Raw genomic sequence first — 18576 nt, forward strand, 5'->3', positions numbered from 1 at the left:
GGCCTGCAAGGCAGGCGGGGAACGTTGGTTTCCTCCGTCACTGAAGCAAGCAAGCCTCATGTTAGTTTCAAGCTGCCTGGCTGCCGGCGGCCATCTTGGTTGGCAGTTAATTTGCATATCACCCTGATTAGCCAATGGGAAGGGTAGTGGTCGTACGCCAATTACCATGTTTCTCTTTTATTAGATAGAATATTGTAATAACTTCTTAAAATTATGGTTTTACAAAGCGTATCTGAATGTGGAACTCAAATTCTTGACCTAAACTATGCAGATAGAGAGCTTGTTATAAAAGGCTTAATTATGTTTGCTTTCACTGGCATTGTGGCTAACGGATGTAAGAGACAGCGTACTAATGTAGCAAGGAGAGGTGCTATTATAATATCTAGGGAAGTTGAAGTTGAAGTTGAAGTTTTGAGTTTGAAATAGTCCAGTTGACAGTCTTACAATAGCTAAAAAATAAACTCTTTTACATCCTAAGTTAGAGTTTCATTTATGACTTTTAAGTATTAAATAGTGAATTTTATTAATTTAAAATGCAAATTGCTCTAAGTGGGAGAATAGCAACTAGTCTTGTAGGTGTTTGACTTCAGAGCTAACTCTGGACAATAGGATCACCTTCTCCTCAGGTTTTGATGTTAGAATAACATCTCCAAGGTATAATCTTTCAAGATTTCTCTCCTAAATGGATACATCAGTTAAGTAAAATAAACAGGAAGATTAAGAATAAAGAAAGAATGCTAAGTATTTGCAAAAAAAAAAATAGTATGATAGATTGATAAAAAAAAATTAGGAGTTGGAGGAACATAAAATCGGTATTATTGACTATTAGCTAAATAACTAAGTGAAAGTATTGGAGCTTAGAAAAGTCTACTTTTGCACTAATCTCACTTTGCTTTCTTTACACTTTTTCTTATTTTTATAGGGCTTCATTGATTCTCAATTGAGAGTTAAGTGCTTTTCTAACCACAAATGCCCTGATTTAGCCTTCCTCACAACTCTCCCCTTATCAAGGCTGAATAAAGTCTGCCATTATTATTTACCAATGGAAATTTGTCAGATAGCCTGTTTTGGTGAGTGAAGAAAAAGGTTGAGGATCATTATTTGTGGAAAAATCTGATTTGTTGGTTAAAATGTTGGCTCCACTCTTTGAACTGCACCTTGCCTCAAATAATCATAAAATAGGATTATAAAATTCGGGTTGTGAGGGTAGTATTGTCCAGCAATATCTGTTCTCCTCTACTTCTGAGCACAGGAGAAGATAGAATTTCCCCACATCAGCATGGTTATGTGATTAGCGTAGCTATGGCCCTTAGAGGAATAAGGCGTGTCAGTGCTTCAATGCCTAGTGCCCTTCATTCTGTCACAGTCATTATGGAAGCACATGTAGCAGAGAAGTAGTCTGGATTGCTGAGCAGAAATGCATAGATGACATGCTTTGGTAGTACACTTGAGCCCGCAGTGAAGCGTGAGAAATGAACATATTTTTTTTCAAGTTACAGAAAGTTTGTGGTTATTGTAGTGAATCTAACTGTCCTTATTTTTTTTAAAATATATTTTATTGACTTTCCACAGAGAAGAAGGGAGAGGGACAGAGAGTTAGAAACATCGATGAGAGAGAAACATCGATCAGCTGCCTCCTGCACATCCCCCACTGCTTTTAGTGGTTTCAATGGAGAAGGGGTAAGAAAATAAAGAAAAACTAAAATTAACTGAGGCTATTGTTATAGCACAATATAATGTAGTACTTAGAAAGAATCTAGACACTAAATTCAGGCTGCCTTGGTTAACATCTTAGATCTGCTATTCAATAGTTTTATGAGCTTAGGCAAATAGCCTAAAGTCTCTGCATCTCTATTTTTACCCCTATTACATGAGAATAAAAACCAGCAAGGTTGTTATAAACATTAAATAAATTAAAGCATTTAGCATTGTACCTGGCTCATAACATGGATACAAATAAAGCTTAGCTCTTTTAACTGTATGCTAGACGCTACTTCTGTACATTATTAGCACACTTAATCACTTTAAATATCCTATACAGTTGTTATTTCTTCTCAGTCAATAAGGACAGTTAGCCCTGACTGGTTTGGCTCAGCGGATAGAGTGTCGGCCTGTGGACTGAAGGGTCCCAGGTTCGATTCCAGTCAAGGGCATGTACCTTGGTTGCGGGCACATCCCCAGTAGGGAGTATGCAGGAGGCAGCTGATCGATGTTTCTCTCTCATCAATGTCTAACTCTCTATCCTTCTCCCTTCCTCTTTGTAAAAAATCAATAAAGTATATTTAAAAAAATGCTCTGTTGGTTTTTTGGCTTAAGGAAAACGTGTAATGACCACATTATTCATTGCTTACAGTATACTTTAACATTATTGTTATGGGAACATGGTGATAAATAACCTAATTAACTCATCTACTTATGAATATTTGAAATTTTTCCTTTCTTCCAATCTGCTAATAAAATAAAATATTAGAACTTGTTAAATTTTATAATTATGGAAGTTAATGAGTTTATTTTTTAATGCATTCATGTATAATATTCTTTCCTGTTTTTCTTTAATGGCTTTTCAACTTGATTCTAGTGCAGGTGGACAGGCTTATATATGTTCAGTGCAGAGATGAGTTTCTTAGGAATTATATTGCATACAGCTTTCTTAGTTTGAATATGAACAGCTCATTTTTTGAACCTCATTGTAAGGACAATGAGTTGCGGGCTCTCTCACTTTCCTGTACTGCCATTGAGTGTTAGGAGGTCAGCCACAAAAGACTGGGTACATTTACGGAATCTGTACTGGATTAGGGAGGATACTTGTATGTGATTATTCTCTAGCTGATGACTGAGCTATTCCTTTCCTTAAAGATGATGCCTTGTCTCTCAATAATGATTATGACAACAATAGTAACAACCGTGGTAATGATAACAGCAGTTACTGATTATTGGGCACTTGCTCTGGGTTAGGACTTATACTAACATTATATATGCATATTTCTTTCAATTCTCCCAACACCTTATCAGATAAAAATGTATTTTTATAGCTGTGTTAACTAAAACACATGTTGAATAGTGATCGATTTAATTTTTTAACCTAGTTGAGTCACATCATATAGTTTAATTTCTCTATTTAGTTTAACTACACTTTTAACTTCTATCTGGTGTCGTATGACTGTTTAGATGTCAGGACCAGAGGGTCCAGAAGAATGAGAACAATGTAAGAATTCTAAAAATTTTTGATCAGAGATGTAACTTCCCTTCCCTCATTTGTTGTTTATGTTTCTATGTGTCTTCCACCCTCCTATCATTTTAGAGGAATATATCTTCATTGTTTTCCCAGAGTCAACTTGCACATGTCTTCTTGATAAATGCCTCTTTCGTAAAAAGCAAATCACCTTGAATCTTATTTCCCTTTAAGCTAGTTTGGCAAAGAATGCTCAATACCCATCTCCATGTTGTCACTATACATCCACTGTAAATGCTCACCTTCCACAATGCTTTGGTCTTACCAGTAACTTAACAAATCATCATGAGGTCATAGAAGGGCATTGATCAGGTTTCAGTCACCTCTGTTATCTCTATAGTGGAATGCACATAACTGTGTATCAATTGAATTGATTTTAAAACTTTAATATATGCAGATTAACCTTCTTTTTTATTTTTTTATTTTATTTTTTTGTGTGTTTTTTTAAAAATATATTTTATTGATTTTTTACAGAGAGGAAGGAAGAGAGATAGAGAGCTAGAAAAACCTCTACTGGGGATTAAACCCACAACCCAGGCATGTGTCCTGACCTGGAATCAAAACCTGACCTCCTGGTTTATAGGCCTATGTTCAGATTAACCTTCTTAATCCATTTCCTTAATCTTGATTTGTACATATATTGCATCTTATTACTTGAATTATCCATCCTTCCAGAACCCAAATGACCCATGAATAAAAGCATCCAAGGGTTGGAAATTCTCTTTATCTTCATGGCTCTACGTTTTATGACAGGCAGTTGGATCCCTTTGCTCCTCTTTAGCTAATTTATATTTAAGTTGTAGTAGAGCATATTTTACATTGGCATAGGTTCTTAGTCAGCAAGCCAAAGACACTTATATTGCAAGGAGGGAAATACTTTACTTCGGTGGTACAGACCAAGTATCCATATGAGTATAGATTGGAAAAATTGTCTCTTTGGCACATATCAGACTCTAAGAATTCCAGATTTAAGAGCTGGATCAATATTATGTTACTAGATTGTCATTGTGTAGTATATATGTTAACCAAATATATCAAATTTTATTGATTAAAGTGATAAAAGAAAGACAAATATCATATGATTTCACTTATATGTTGGATCTAAAAATGAGTCAAACCAAACCAAAACAAAAAAACACACACACCAGTTTACAGATACAGAGAACTGATTGGTGATTGCCAGCAGGGAGGAGGGATCTGGGCTGGGTGAATTGGCTGAAGGGATCAAAAGGTTCAAACTTCTAATTATAAAATAAATAAGTCATGGGAATGTAATATATAACGATGTTCATATTTGAAAGTTGCTAAGAGAGTGAATCTTAAAAGTCCTCATCACAGGAAAGGAAATTGTAAGGAGGTATGATGATGGATAGTAACTAGACTTATTGTGGTGATGATTTAGCAATTATACAAATATTAAATCATTATATTTCACACCTAGAACTAATATAATATTATATGTAAATTGTTCTTCAATGAAAAAAGAAAAAAATGGGTTAGCAGTCAGATAATAAAAATATTATTTCTTTTAGGACACATTTAGGTACTGCCACAAATGACAACACTCTTAATATTTACGTTACTTAGAATAAAAGCTGATTTTATTCTGATAAAAGCTTGAATTTAAAAAATGTATATATAAAGCTGAATTTATTGTCAGTTTAAAATGTTGGGTCCTAATTGTTCAAGGTCTTGTACGTATGTCTACTATAAACATCTCATTATTTAAATAGTTCAAAAGCTGTTTGAAATATGACTGTAATTATAGGCTTAGTGGATATAATATGATAAAAATTGTATCTTAATTTAATGAAGTTATAAAAGGATTAATGTTCATGTTAAGATAAAATTTTATATTAATACATTATTTAATATTTAATATAAAATTTATAATTAATAAAATACCTTTAATCAGGAAGATTTGCTTTTTCTTACTAAGTATCTAGTTAGTTGAAAAACTGTATTTTATGGAAATAATAATACTGTTGCATTAAAATCTCTTAAATCCTCAAGGCTGATCTTATTCTATATGTATATGTTTGTGTATGTGCATATGTGTGTGTTTGTGAGTGTGTGTTAAGGTGTTATAGGAGACAAAATATATTATTATAACAATAACTACAATAATATCCCTTACCATATTTTTTAACTTTTTAAAAAAATATTTTATTGATTTTTTTTTACAGAGAGGAAGGGAGAGGGATAGAGAGTTAGGAACATCGATGAGAGAGAAACATTGATCAGTTGCCTCCTGCACATCCCCCACTGGGGACGTGCCCGCAACCCAGGTACATGCCCTTGACCGGAATCGAACCTGGGACCCTTCAGTCCACAAGCTGACGCTCTATCCACTGAGCCAAACCGGTTTCGGCAGTTTTTAACTTTTCAAGAACATACTTCCTTTAAAAATTTTTATTTTTTTTATTTTTAATCCTTCCCTGAGGATATGTTTTTATTGATTTATAGAGAAAGGAAGGGAGAGGGGCAGAGAGTGAGAGAGAAACATTAATGTGAGAGAGAAACATCAATCAGTTGCCTCCAGTAAGCACCCTGACCAGGAATCAAAAACCCTTGACCTTTTGGTGTATGGATATACTCTAACCAACTGATCAACACTGGCAAGGGCAAGGACATAGTTTCTTAAAGAAGAATTTAGGGAGGGTTAAGTAACTTGCTTGTGTTCACTTGGCATGCAGGTGGCAGATCTGGCTTGAAAAACCAGACCTGTTAGACTTCGGAGTGCATAATCTTCCAATTGTGTCACATTTCCTCTCTAATCCTGTTTTGTCCTCATAATACTGGTATTACAGATTTAAAGTCAAGTCACGTGCATACATACATACATGCATATCTATTTGTTGGCCTGTTATATTTATAAAAGTAAAGTTTTTTTGGTTCTAAAATGTATTCATTCATTAACTTATTTGTTCCCTCATTTATTCTTTCCTTCTTTCTCTTGTTCATTCAGCAAATGTTTATTAAATGTCTTCTGTGAGCCAGGCACTAATCCAGGCATTGAATGAAAGTCTAGACAGTGTATAACTTTGAAGAACAATGTCATACATCAAAGGAAAAATGTGTTTCTGCTTGTAATAACATAGTTTTCATTTACCTGCTTAATAAAAGACGAGTAATCATGAGTGGTATGGACCATTTAGTTGGTGAATAGCAGCCGTTCTCTAACTAATGAATCCTTTAACAGATAAAAGACTCCACCAATTTAATTTTATCCCTTTGTGTAGCCTCTCATTTTTCTCTTAGATGAGGAAAAGACAAGTAAGAAACAAAAAGAGAATAAAAGAAACAAAAAGAGGATAAAAATAGATAATGAACTTTTGGATATTTGAGCAGGCTTCACTGTATTCAAGTTTCAAATTATTGAATGTTAATGGAAAATTATTTATTTACGAATATGTAGATAGTAGGGGAGTTGGCAAAGAGAACAAAGATGTAGTTTGCGACATTGTTCTCAGATTATTTTGAGGATAAAGCTAGGAAAAATGGCATAATACATTTTTTGTCTACTTTCCTTAACATTTTTAATTTATGCTCAATAATATCTATTTAGTTATGTTAGGTTTATCTTTGTAGGTATGTCTATGTTATGTTTGTACCTGTGTGTCAGGCTGTTTTGGTGAGAGGTGAAGGTTGGAATTCTGATGAAAGATATAGTGTATTTTAATTAAAAGAGCAGAGATTTTATAAAGATAAGGTTTGAGACCTAGGTTTGACTAATTACTTTTAATTGATATTTCTTTATTCAAAAATAATTCTGATTGAAATTTGGGTTTATGTTTTGTTTCACAAAGAAGTATTATTTTACATTTTATCTAAACTTAGAAAAGCCAAAATAGATGGAAAAATCAGCTGTAGTTCAATATCAAAATATATCCTCAGTATATATCTCGGTATATTTCCCTTCAATCTTTCATTTCTTCCCTTTAAAGTTTTTATTTTGGAATAATTACAGACTCACAAGAAGTTGCAAAAGTAGTACAGAGAGGTCTTTTGTACTCATCACTCAGCTTCCCCCAAGGGTAACATCTTATATAACCATAGCACCTTATCAAAACCAAACTTGATATTGGCAATACAATTCACTAGACTACAATGCTTGTTCAGATTTACCATTTTTTGTAGGCACTCATATTTTTGCCTGTGTACATGTTTGTCTTTCTAAAAAATCTATAATTTATGCATGTTTGTCATTCTGGGCTCTATTTTTCTTCTTAAAGAATAATCCTATATAATAAAGAGGTAATATGCAAATTAACCCTCACACCCTCACAATATGGCTGCCTATGACCAGGCCAGCAGGGGGTTTAGTGAGGGACGACCAAACAACTGAACAGCAGGCTGTTTGGGGCAACCAGGCCGGCAGCAGGGTTAGAGAGGGATGACCAAACAACTGAACAGCAGGTTGCATGGGGAGATCAGGCCAGCACGGGGGGCAGTTAGGTGTGATCAGGCAGGCATCCAGGTGAGCGATTAGGAGCCAGTGTTCCAGGATTGTGAGAGGGATGTCCGACTGCCGGTTTAGGCCCGTTCCCTGAGATCAGGCCTAAACCGGCAGTCCGACATCCCCTAAGAGGTCCCGGCATAGAGAGGGTGCAGGCTGGGCTGAGGCTCCCCCCCCCCCCCCGCGCCCTCATGCGCAAATTTCGTATTCTGGGCCTCTAGTATAATTATATTACCCATACTACTTGATATCTCATTTTTTTCAGTTATAGTAAGTTGTGATTTTTCCATTCCTCTATTATAGTGGTTGGCAAACTCATTAGTCAACAGAGCCAAATATCAACAGTACTTCTTCAAAGTAGACTCATCCAGGCTGAAAACCGACTTCTGCACATGGGCCACAAAGTTTCAATCGCACTGTACGTGCACCCGCACGTGGTATTTTGTGGAAGCGCCACACTCAAGGGGCCAAAGAGCCGCATGTGGCTCGCGAGCTGCAGTTTGCTGACCACAGCTCTATTCTATTTCATGATTTTCAGTGTATGCAGAATATTTTAATTTTAACATATTGTTTGGTAAATGTAAAATTACTTCACAATCCCATTATGTTGATATTTAAGTGGTTTCTCTGTTTGTGCTATTATGAACAGGCAGATACACTTGCATCTTTGGACAGAATTCCAAAGATTTCTCTCTCTCTGTCTGTTTGCCTCTTCCTATTTCTTTCTTTTCTTCCTTCCTACTGAAGAATTGTTAGATTTGAGTCAAAGATAATTTATATACTTTCTGATGTACATTGTCAAATTTTTTCTCAGAACAGATTAATAAATATTGTGAATAAGGTCCCACAGCCTTTTTCCTTAGGAAATATGTAGAGAATAAATAAAGGTAATAATTTAGTGGACACTGAATACTGGGCTCTGTAAAATCTCAACAGTGTGTCATATTTGCTTCAGACCCTTTTATTTAAGCAATAAAACAAAATTGATGCTCCCTTTGTATTTTCCTCAAATACACAGTCTTTATAGAAACAATCTTTGAAGATTTTTAAAGGCTCAATGGGAAAAACAATTTCTTCTTCGATATTCTTAAATGATTGACTGTGTTCCTCCTCTTTAATAAGAGCTTGTATTAAACACCTGTCTGTGGACGTGAGCTGTGTTGTGCAGAATGAGTTAATGAATATGGTGTTGGCCTTCTGTGACCCTCCGTGGCAGAGGAGTTTCATCAGAACAGAAGTGTGCCATAAGGCATGAGTTACAGCCTTAAAGAGAAATAAATGGACAGCTAAGGCAAAGATGTAATATGGAAACAGAAAAATATGCAGTCCTAAAGTCCTAAGGTTTAGAGCACGTTAGTTTCAATCTTGACATATTTCTCCCCTCTCTTCTTTCCTTTTCTCCTTGACCAAAGTGAGATAACGCCATGTCAGAAAATTGGCTTCCTTCTCCCTGCATGGTGCTGGGCTGCAATCTCTCCTCCTCTCTCCCCCTAGCCCTTTCATTTTTGTTCTTTCTCCATCACTTCATTATCATCATCATCAGTAGTAAGTGCTGACAGACATGCTTCTTCTCTCCAACAAATACCAGCTGACAATGGAGAATGTGCCTCCTCTTCTGCTCCCTCCTGGTTCTCTAGATAGCGCTGGGTTTGCAGGGTTACCTTCTTGGGCCTCTGTGGGCATCCTGGTCGGAAGATGTGGTTTTCTGAGAATCTGCCCTGATTTGGAATTTGTTTCCTTATCATGACTTATTTTTGAATTTGTTCCTGAAGCCTACTGCCCCTAAGAGTGTGCTAAGTGCTCTCTTGAAAAGGGCTGTCTAATGAAGTTTACTTTCCTTGAAAATGTACTTTTACGTGTATATGCATTTAGGATTATATTTAAATTTTAATAAATTTATGCTTGAAATTTAAAGGTGTTTTGATCTTTTACATTGACCTTTAATAGTAATTCAATTAATTATAATTTTATCTTTTTCTTTTCTTATATGAAACCAAGTCTTCGTTCCTTTTCCTTCAAGTCTCTGTTTCCTGCATTCTCTCTAGAATAAAAATAAAACAAGATAAAAGCGTGTCCTCACCTTCCGCTTTGAATTTAGCTGTCACGCATGACTCACAGCCGGAGGATCTTTAAGATGATTCATTTATGCCTTTTCTCTTCATTGACAGTGGATCCAGTTCAGATAACAGGTGTCGATTTCTTGAAAGCCTTTCTTTCCATTCTTTTTCCTGTTGGCTGCATGTCTCACCATTGGCAGTTGACGCAGTTTTAATCCGAGATGATCTGGCCCCGGTGCAGATGTCTGGGCTGTCCTTTCATGTCGAGATGGGGCAATCTGTGGCCAGAGCTGGTGGGATGGGGCCGGGTTCTGAGTGTGTATACTCATGGATGCAGGATCAGTAGGGCTACAGAAGTCTCTCTGTGTTAGGTTTCTCTGTTAAAATAATTGTCCTATAGAGATATGTGGGTTCCAAGTACTTTTTCAAAAACAATATCCCTAGTGGTTAAATTACCATAAGGTTATTATGCTGCCCAAGTAAGCAATTACCCAATTTGGAGGGTTTCCTGGAACAGTCAGTTGATACTGCTGAAGGCCAAGCATCTCATTTAGATGGATGTCACTGTGTGACTAAAGCAATATGATGCCCTCTTAAAAATGCTTAAAGCCTTCTCTGTTTGTGGGCAATAGTAGTCTTTTGAGCTAGTCATTGTTTCTGCTGAGCGTTTACCTCATGAGACTCTTTTTCTTATTCGTGTTAATGTGTCAGAGGAGTACTACTTCCATTCACAGTCATTCACACCTGAAGACATTTATTTAAAAACAATTGTTGAGTATTTGCTGTGTGCCATTAATGAGGGAGCTCATGGTCTCTGGCCACAGGATGTAGTGTCTAGTGAAAGTACAAGAATTACTCAAATAAGCCCACAGTCCTATACGATCAGAGATTCATTACATTTCCCTGGGAGTGAGAAAGCACTAGGTTCCAGTCTGCCGTGTGTGAGCTGTATAAATTCTGGGAAGTTACCTGACTACGCTGAGCTTCATTTCTTATATGTAAAATGGGAGTAGCATTGTTTTCCTCAAGGGGTAGTGTGTACATTGAATGATTTGATGTATGTCAATTACCAAACTCAGAATCTGGCACATTATTGGTGATTAAAAAATGTGAGCTAGCTCTCCTACTTCAAAACTTTTTTTTTTTCTTATTCGAAATTTACCTTAAAGAGAACATCTATTTGGCACTCAGAGATGAAAAAAAGCCTCCATTTTCTTTGATAGCATCCTTCCTCCTACTTCTAGTTCCTTTTGATTTTTTTCTACAATAGGCCTCCCTCCCCACCATTTCTTTACTTACCATGTTGTCCTAGGCTTCTCAATAGCTCCTAACTGATTCCATTTCCTCATCTGCCTCTGAGATGCCTCTCAAGGCTGACCTGAAATCCATGTCTGAGCAAGACATTCCCCTGCTCAAAATCCTTTCGTGGCCTGCCCTTCACAAGGCATTCAAGGCTCTGAAGACAAGGCTTGCACTGGTCTTTCGTGCCTTAGCTCATGTTATGCTCCAAACACATCTCTTATTTCAGCAGCGCTCATGAACCTGGACTTCCAAAACAGAATCTGAACTTTGCCTCACTTTTGTACTTGTCTCAATTGTCATTGCCATTGAAAACAAACAAACAATATTCTCATTAATTTACCACCCTCTCCCCTTCGCTACCTACACTTTTCATCCTTATTTTAAATAAAACAGTTGAAAGATTTGTACAAGCTAAAGAGAAATCAGAGCATCTTCCTTCTCTTTCTTCCTTTTCTTTTTAAATATATTTTATTGATTTTCCACAGAGAGGAAGGGAGAGAGACAGAGAGTTAGAAACATCGATGAGAGAGAAACATTGATCAGCTGCCTCCTGCACATCCCCAACTGGGGATGTGCCCGCAACCCAGGTACATGCCCCTTGACCGGAATCGAACCTGGGACCCTTCAGTCCGCAGGCTGATGCTCTATCCACTGAGCCAAACCAATTTCGGCTCTTTCTTCCTTTTTAAAAATATTATTTTTATTGATTTTACAGACAGAGAGAAAGGGAGAAAGAGAAGATCGATGTGAGAGAGAAACATCTACGGGCACGCCCTTTTTTGGGGATCAGGCCCACAACCCTGGGCAGAGTTGGAGTGGTGACCTTTTGTTGCATGGGGCTGCCCCCAACAAACCGAGTCACACTGGCGAGGGCTCCTCCTTCTCTTCCTGTCCTAACTTCTTGGCCATGTTGTCTGTACTCCAGGTCCTCCTCTCCCTCATACGTCTGCATCACTGCAAGGTGGGCCCAGTCCTCATTGCGCCATCCAAATTGCTCTCCCAAAGATCATCGGTACCTACTTGTTGCTTAACTTAATGGATTGATTTGAGTCCTTACCTTAATTTATTTCTCTTTAGTATTTGACTCTGTAGACCACCTTTGTGTCTTTGAAGGTCCTTAAACTGTACTCAACTTGTCCTGTATGGTAGCCGGTAGCCTCTTTTTCTTTTTCTTTTTTTTTGTACAAAACCACGTACTATTCCCCCCTCACAAAATCGAGTGGCTGTATTACAGGAACAAAACCAGATCAAACACACGAAAAGAAAAAGTCACTACTTATACTGAAACCTAACAGTGCTGAGTTCCGGTTCTGTGTAGAATTGTCACCAGTGCAGTAAAAATATTCCCACCCAGGTCTTTTAAACTTGAAAGTGATCACATTAAAAACCTGAGGTTACAAGGGACCACAGTGTGAATCAGAATTTCATTTTCCTTCAAGACCCCAGTGGAAAAGGGAAGTATTTGGAATGAGTTTCCTTTGGGAAAAACTGTGGGAAATAGGGAACCCGGGCCATTGTCAGAAGGCACTGGGGACTCAACGCCAGAAGCAACAGGCTCCCTCCCATCTGAGCCTGAGCCACTGCGAGGACCACGGCCACCTGGTCAGAGGCTATTGAAATTTAAGTTTAATTTAGTGAGAATTAAATAAAATTTAAAATTCAGTTCTGCAGTCACATTAGTCAAATGTGGCTATTGAACCCTTGAAAGGTGGCCAGTGTGGTTGAGGAGCTAAATTTCAAATTGTATTTACTTTCAATTAATTTAAATTTACATTTAGCCAGCCATCTGTAGCTTGTGGCTACCCTATTAAGTGTGGAAATAGAGAACATTTCCATGAGCACAGAAATTTCTATTGGGCAGGCCTTATTTGAGAGTTTTTAAGAGGCCAAATAGTAAATAATTTTGGCTTTGTGGGCTAGATAGGTTCCATTGCAGGCTCTCAGTTCTACTGTTGTTGAGCAAAAGCAGCCACAGAGAATATGTAAACATATGAGCGTGGCTGTGTTTCCATAGAACTTTTCCTTTTTAAAAATATATATTTTATTGATTTTTTACAGAGTGGAAGGGAGAGGTAGAGGGATAGAGAGTTAGAAACATCAATGAGAGAGAAACATCAATCAACTGCCTCCTGCACACCCGCTACTGGGCATGTGCCTGCAACCACGGTACATGCCCTTTACCGGAATCAAACCTGGGACCCTTTAGTCTGCAGGCCAAACCGGTTAGGGCCCATAGAACTTTTCTTACGTACATAGGTGGTGGGCCAGATTTGTCACGTGTCTGTAGTTTGCTGACCCCCTCATAGAGCCCTGGTTTCTTCATATGTCCCTTTTAAAATTTCTTTCTACTTTTCTCTAAAATTTTCCTTTTTCAGTCCCCCTATTTCTCAGATCCCTCCCTCCTTTTCACCTTTATCACAACTTTATTGTGAAAAAAATCTCTAAACAGTCACCCTCTCTTTGTGCCGTGCTCCTGTCCATTGTGTGCATTGCCACACAACTGTGCTTTTATAACTTATCTAAGCCAGTTTTGTCATAGGTAAATGTGTCTAAAGTAGTAAATACCTCAAAGGATTATTATATAGATTATACCTACCATGAGCACAGTTTTACACACAATGAAATGTGTATACACAATGAAATGCGTATAAAATTGTGCTTATGTAGGTATAAGGTACTCTCACATTATGAAAACAGAATAGTGATTGAGACTTGGAGGCTGACTGCTTGACATCCAATCCCAGCCTGTGACACATCAGTGTGCACCTCGGGTAGGCCACTAACCTCTTTGTACCTCAGTTTCTTCATTGGTAAAATGAGGATCCTATTGGCAGACACACAGATTTGTTATGAGAATTAAATGGATTAATCTGTGTTAAATGCTCATAACATTGTCTTGGTGCAAAGTGCTGTGTTGTTGTTTCTAATTTTATTTTCCTGGTTTTAAAGATGAGGGAGAAAGGCCTGGACATGCTAATTTGCCTTCCATCATGCAGCTAGTAAATGACATGTCTGAAATGTGAATTCTGGTCCTTGGACCTTAAAGCTCATGCCTTTACACTCTACTACATCCCTTTCAACATCTATTGGCTCCTTACCATATTCCAGTAGTTGGAAATAATATATTTTTTTCTCTGTGCTTTCATTATACTTAGTTTACATCTGTATAAGGAAAGTTGCCACATTTTCTGTTGTATTATAGTTATTACAAATTAGTCTACCTCTTGAGAGTGAAGAACATGCTCCCAGTTAAATTTTTCTTCACTCCTTCACAGTCTTAAGTCTAATCAACAACAAATTATTATTAAATTTATTGAGTAGGAAAACTTTTAAAGAGAAAATTATTATTGATAGAAAATTTATCAATAGATAGGTGGTTGAAGTCTTCCGATAAAATAATGAATTGTTTCTTAGGGAGGTTATACATTTATCACTAGTATGTGGATTTAATATTTTATTCTATAGATAGCAAAATGCACTCATCTTTTTCCTTGATTTATTAAATTTTGAAAAAGAACGTGACTTTTTTTAAATGTAATTGTGATTAAACGAAGACCCAAATAGTAGGTCATCAAGGAAAGAAATTGTAATATGATCCAAAGAAGGAAGATCATATCAGAAGGTTAATTTTGAGTTGGACTTTCCAGTTATTTAACAGTGAATATCTGCAGACTACAGAAGTCAGTAGCTGAGCATATAGAGAGGGTTGTGACGTTAGGATTACTAAAGGTGGTTGTGCTGGAGGAAGCTGTAACAGTTACTTCATGCAGATTGCAATATGACCCTTTGTGAGTTACATGGGTCACACTGTTTGAAGTACATTACATTTTATTCTTAAAGTGGGTGGCAGCGGTTGAGAGCGGCATTTTAGATTTTATTAATTTAACTTTCCATCGCTGGGTAATCAAATTCACAGAGTAAATGCTATCAATTTTCCCCTCTAAAAGAAGCAATGCTTTTTTGATTGTCAGGTTTTATTTCCTTTTATAATGTTTAAAAATTGATTTAGTAAATGCATGCTTAAATAACAAAATTTTAGCTCTCAACAAAGGGTAAATTGGTGGTAATCTCTGGGAATTAATGGGGCCCAGAGATCAAGACTGTGGAACTTGTTAGGCTCCCAGCCTCTTAAAAATCCTTCAGACAGCTACCACGTTCATTGACCTAGCCCGTTGTGTAGGCCAAATACACACTCCAGTGGGTCATTTGATGAGCAAGGCCAAAGTGAAACACAGAATGGGCTAAAGTCTGGTAGTAGGCGTTCTGAAATCTGATTCAGGTTAGTCTGTGGTAAGGAAGAAAATAAATCAAATTCAAACAAGATTCCCTTCCCTCCAAAGAGCTGAGTCTAAGTTTTTATGTCAGATATAAGCTAGTAGGGGTTAGTAAAGAAAAAGCAGGGGAAAATAGAAAATTATGTGCAAGAATAAATTCATAAGGGGTTTCAAGAACTTCCTTCGTTTGGAGCTCCTTCTCAAGACCCTCAGCAAGGCCTTCGTCAGTTCAGACACTGATGACAGCACAGCCTGACTCCTTTGCAAGCACATCTAACGTTACTGTAGTGACTATATGATTATACTTGTTGAGATTCCTTGTATTTTGGTTGCCCTGGAATGTATCCCGTTGCTTCTCAAATTATGAATTATGACAATTCTAAAGTGTATTTCAATTTGCTAAAATTGATGAATCTTAAGACTTTTGTGTCAGTCGGGCTAGACTAGATTTTGCTGCAGGAGTAAACAACTCTCAAATCTCCCTGGATTCAAAAGCTCAGGTATGTGTCACTCATACGAGTTTATCTTAGGTTGCCTGGGAGATTTGCTCCATGCCATCCATCCTCACTCAAGGATACCAGCTGAGTGTTACCACTTTGACTGACACTCGTTCTTGTGACCGAAAGAAAGAAGGACCTGTGGTAAACATACATTGGACCTCAAAAGCTTCCTTGATTACTTCTATGGCCATAGAAGACTTCATGGCCATACCTCATTTTAAGTGGGTGAGAAAGGGCAGTCTTGTAAGTGGCTAGAATGAGGGCAACCAAAATCATAGTGGACAGTAGGAACGACAATGGCAGATTTATAGCAAATCTATGTGATTTGAAGGTTCTATGTAGCCATTTATTATGACTGCTCAGCTGCCTGAGGGTGATTTTGATGACAAAAGTAAATAAAAAAAAGGAGCAAAAATTTTTATGACCCAATTTTTAGTTTCTTAAACCCAAGGTTAGATGTTGTCATAAGAAATGGTCCTTTTTACTAGATGAAGTTGAAAAGAGATGCTTTTATTTCATTAAAACATTTTTTTATTAATGCTCATTTTACTGATTATAAAGTTGATGATTCAGTAAGACCAAAGTCAAGCAATCTTGACTTTTAATTTATATTTTTATTGAAATATATTTAAATAACCCATTCAATATATAAATACATGTTCATAAAAATTAACACAAAAGTATATATATATATATATATATAGAGAGAGAGACACACACATATATATATATACACACACACATACATATATATATATATTATGTATAAAAAGTTTTGTTTACATCAAGTGGAATTGGCAATCCATGCTTATACTTTTAAAATCTAAGCAGGGCAGAAATCCAGACTATAAAGATATTTATTCTATGTTGAGTCCAATAGCTTCTTTCAAAAACTACTCGTTAAAAGCCTCAAATAGTCAACAAAACAAGAAAACTCATCCATACTACAGTCGCTCAAAACTGGACATTTCTTAATCAACAGGGTTTTGGCAGGGCAGGCAGTAAGTGGCAACCATGCTGGCGGGAGGGGCAATTAGAGGCCATCAGGTTGGCAGGCAGAGGCAGTTAGGGGTGGTCAGGCTGGAGGGGGCCAGTTAGTTGTGGTCAGGAAGCCAGGCAGGTGAGCAGTTAGGAGCCAGCTGTCCTGGATTGTGAGAGGGATGTCTAACTGCAATCGGACAAAATTTGAATATAAAAAAAGAACATTATAAAGGTTCTTGAAAAAAGAATCTTTGGAAAGGAATTTATGCAAGGCCAAACTCATTAAGATTGAAATAGATTTATTTAAATATCAAAAGTACACTGATACAAAATTAGAATTGGTGTTCTCTCTGTTGAAATGTTAAAGTTTTGTTGGACTTTTAGTCTGCTTTTGAAAACAAATGGAACGTTTTGTTATCTTTTAAGTTGACTACCTAAAAAACAAAGGTGTGTTTTATCAGAATAATTTCTGTACTTCATGGTATCTCTAGCATCAGTCTTTGATTATTTGAGTAAACATAGTCTCCTCAATATTAAAGGACCTAAGTTTTGCTAACAATTGTGTAATCTCCTGTATTTGCCTTTGAAATCTTTTGTCACTTTGGTTGAGTAGATGATTAGATACGGGTTCATAATGATCTGTGACCCTACTTAGCCAAGTGTCATACCTTTTCGTATTTTTGACAAACTTCCCAAATCAAATATTAGATCAAGTCCTCTTGACTTTTAGCTAACTTTGGGATTTTTAAGAAGCTCCCTAGAACAGTGGTTGGCAAACTGCAGCTCGCAAGCCACATGCGGCTCTTTGGCCCCTTGAGTGTGGCTCTTCCACAAAATACCATGTGCGGGCGCGCATATACAGTGTGATTGAAACTTCGTGGCCCATGCACAGAAGACAGTATTTTGTGGCAGAGCCACACCCAAGGGGCCAAAGAGCTGCATGTGGCTCGCAAGCCGCAGTTTGCTGACCACTGCCCTAGAACATTCCAAAAGATTTGTTCCTTCTTCTTATAGAAGAAAAATAATAAACCAGTTAGGCTTACTTGATATGTTAGATTACATGGCATTGTCAAATAAATGATGACTCACCTTCTTAGGTTATATTGCTTGGCTGAGTATTATTAATATATTAATGTATTCCCAACATTATATAACATTTCTGTCAGGGAGGGGAAAAATTTCTCCTTGCCCCTCTTGAGTTAATATGGCTGGATTAATAAAATTTACCTAAAACAGATTAAAAGGAGAAAAGTCAATTTAATTTTGTGCATACAGGAGATGTTAATTAATGCTCAGAGAGTGACCAAAAGCAGTCAGCTTTTATATCTTTTTACCCAAAGGAACAAAAATTTGTGGGCATTTGAGAGGACAAAAACAAACACACACACACACACACACACACACATACACACCCAAAAGCTAAATACAAAAAAAACCCAACAAACCCACTTAGGTTTAGGTGCTCATTTGTGAGGAATCTAAGCAAAGGTTGGGCTTGAGTAGTAAATTACTAAAAAACAAAAGAAAGAAAGTAGCAAGATATGTTTATACTAGATGCCCATTGCAGGAAGACTCCTGCAAGAATAGAGCTTCGCTCCAGTCTCTGCTGCTCCTACCCCGCCCGTCTCTGCCGCTTCTCTCCTGCCCATCTCTGCTACCTCGGCTCCGTTGCTTGGCTTCCTTCTATGGTGTCTTCAGTCTTTGCTCCCAGCTGGTATATGCAAATTAGCCGCCATCTTTGTTGGTGGTTAATTTGCATATAGTTCTGATT

At 37.1% G+C, this 18576-nt stretch overlaps 1 protein-coding gene and 1 long non-coding RNA gene across 2 annotated transcripts in view; both read left to right on the forward strand.

Annotated features, from left to right (window-relative positions):
- Window positions 1-18576, forward strand: part of ACSS3 (acyl-CoA synthetase short-chain family member 3) — a gene marked incomplete at its 5' end in the record, with an annotated part of 161415 nt that overhangs the window by 6882 nt on the left and 135957 nt on the right. The gene's annotated exons all lie outside the window — the stretch shown is intronic.
- On the forward strand, window positions 2595-16804 carry LOC107184817. Its single transcript, XR_001515728.1, has 3 exons — window positions 2595-2606; window positions 9041-9043; window positions 16537-16804. It is a non-coding gene; the product is annotated as an uncharacterized LOC107184817 (long non-coding RNA).

This window comes from Myotis davidii, unplaced genomic scaffold (genome assembly GCF_000327345.1).
Source record: "Myotis davidii unplaced genomic scaffold, ASM32734v1 scaffold26, whole genome shotgun sequence".
Classification (NCBI taxonomy): Eukaryota; Metazoa; Chordata; class Mammalia; order Chiroptera; family Vespertilionidae; genus Myotis; species Myotis davidii.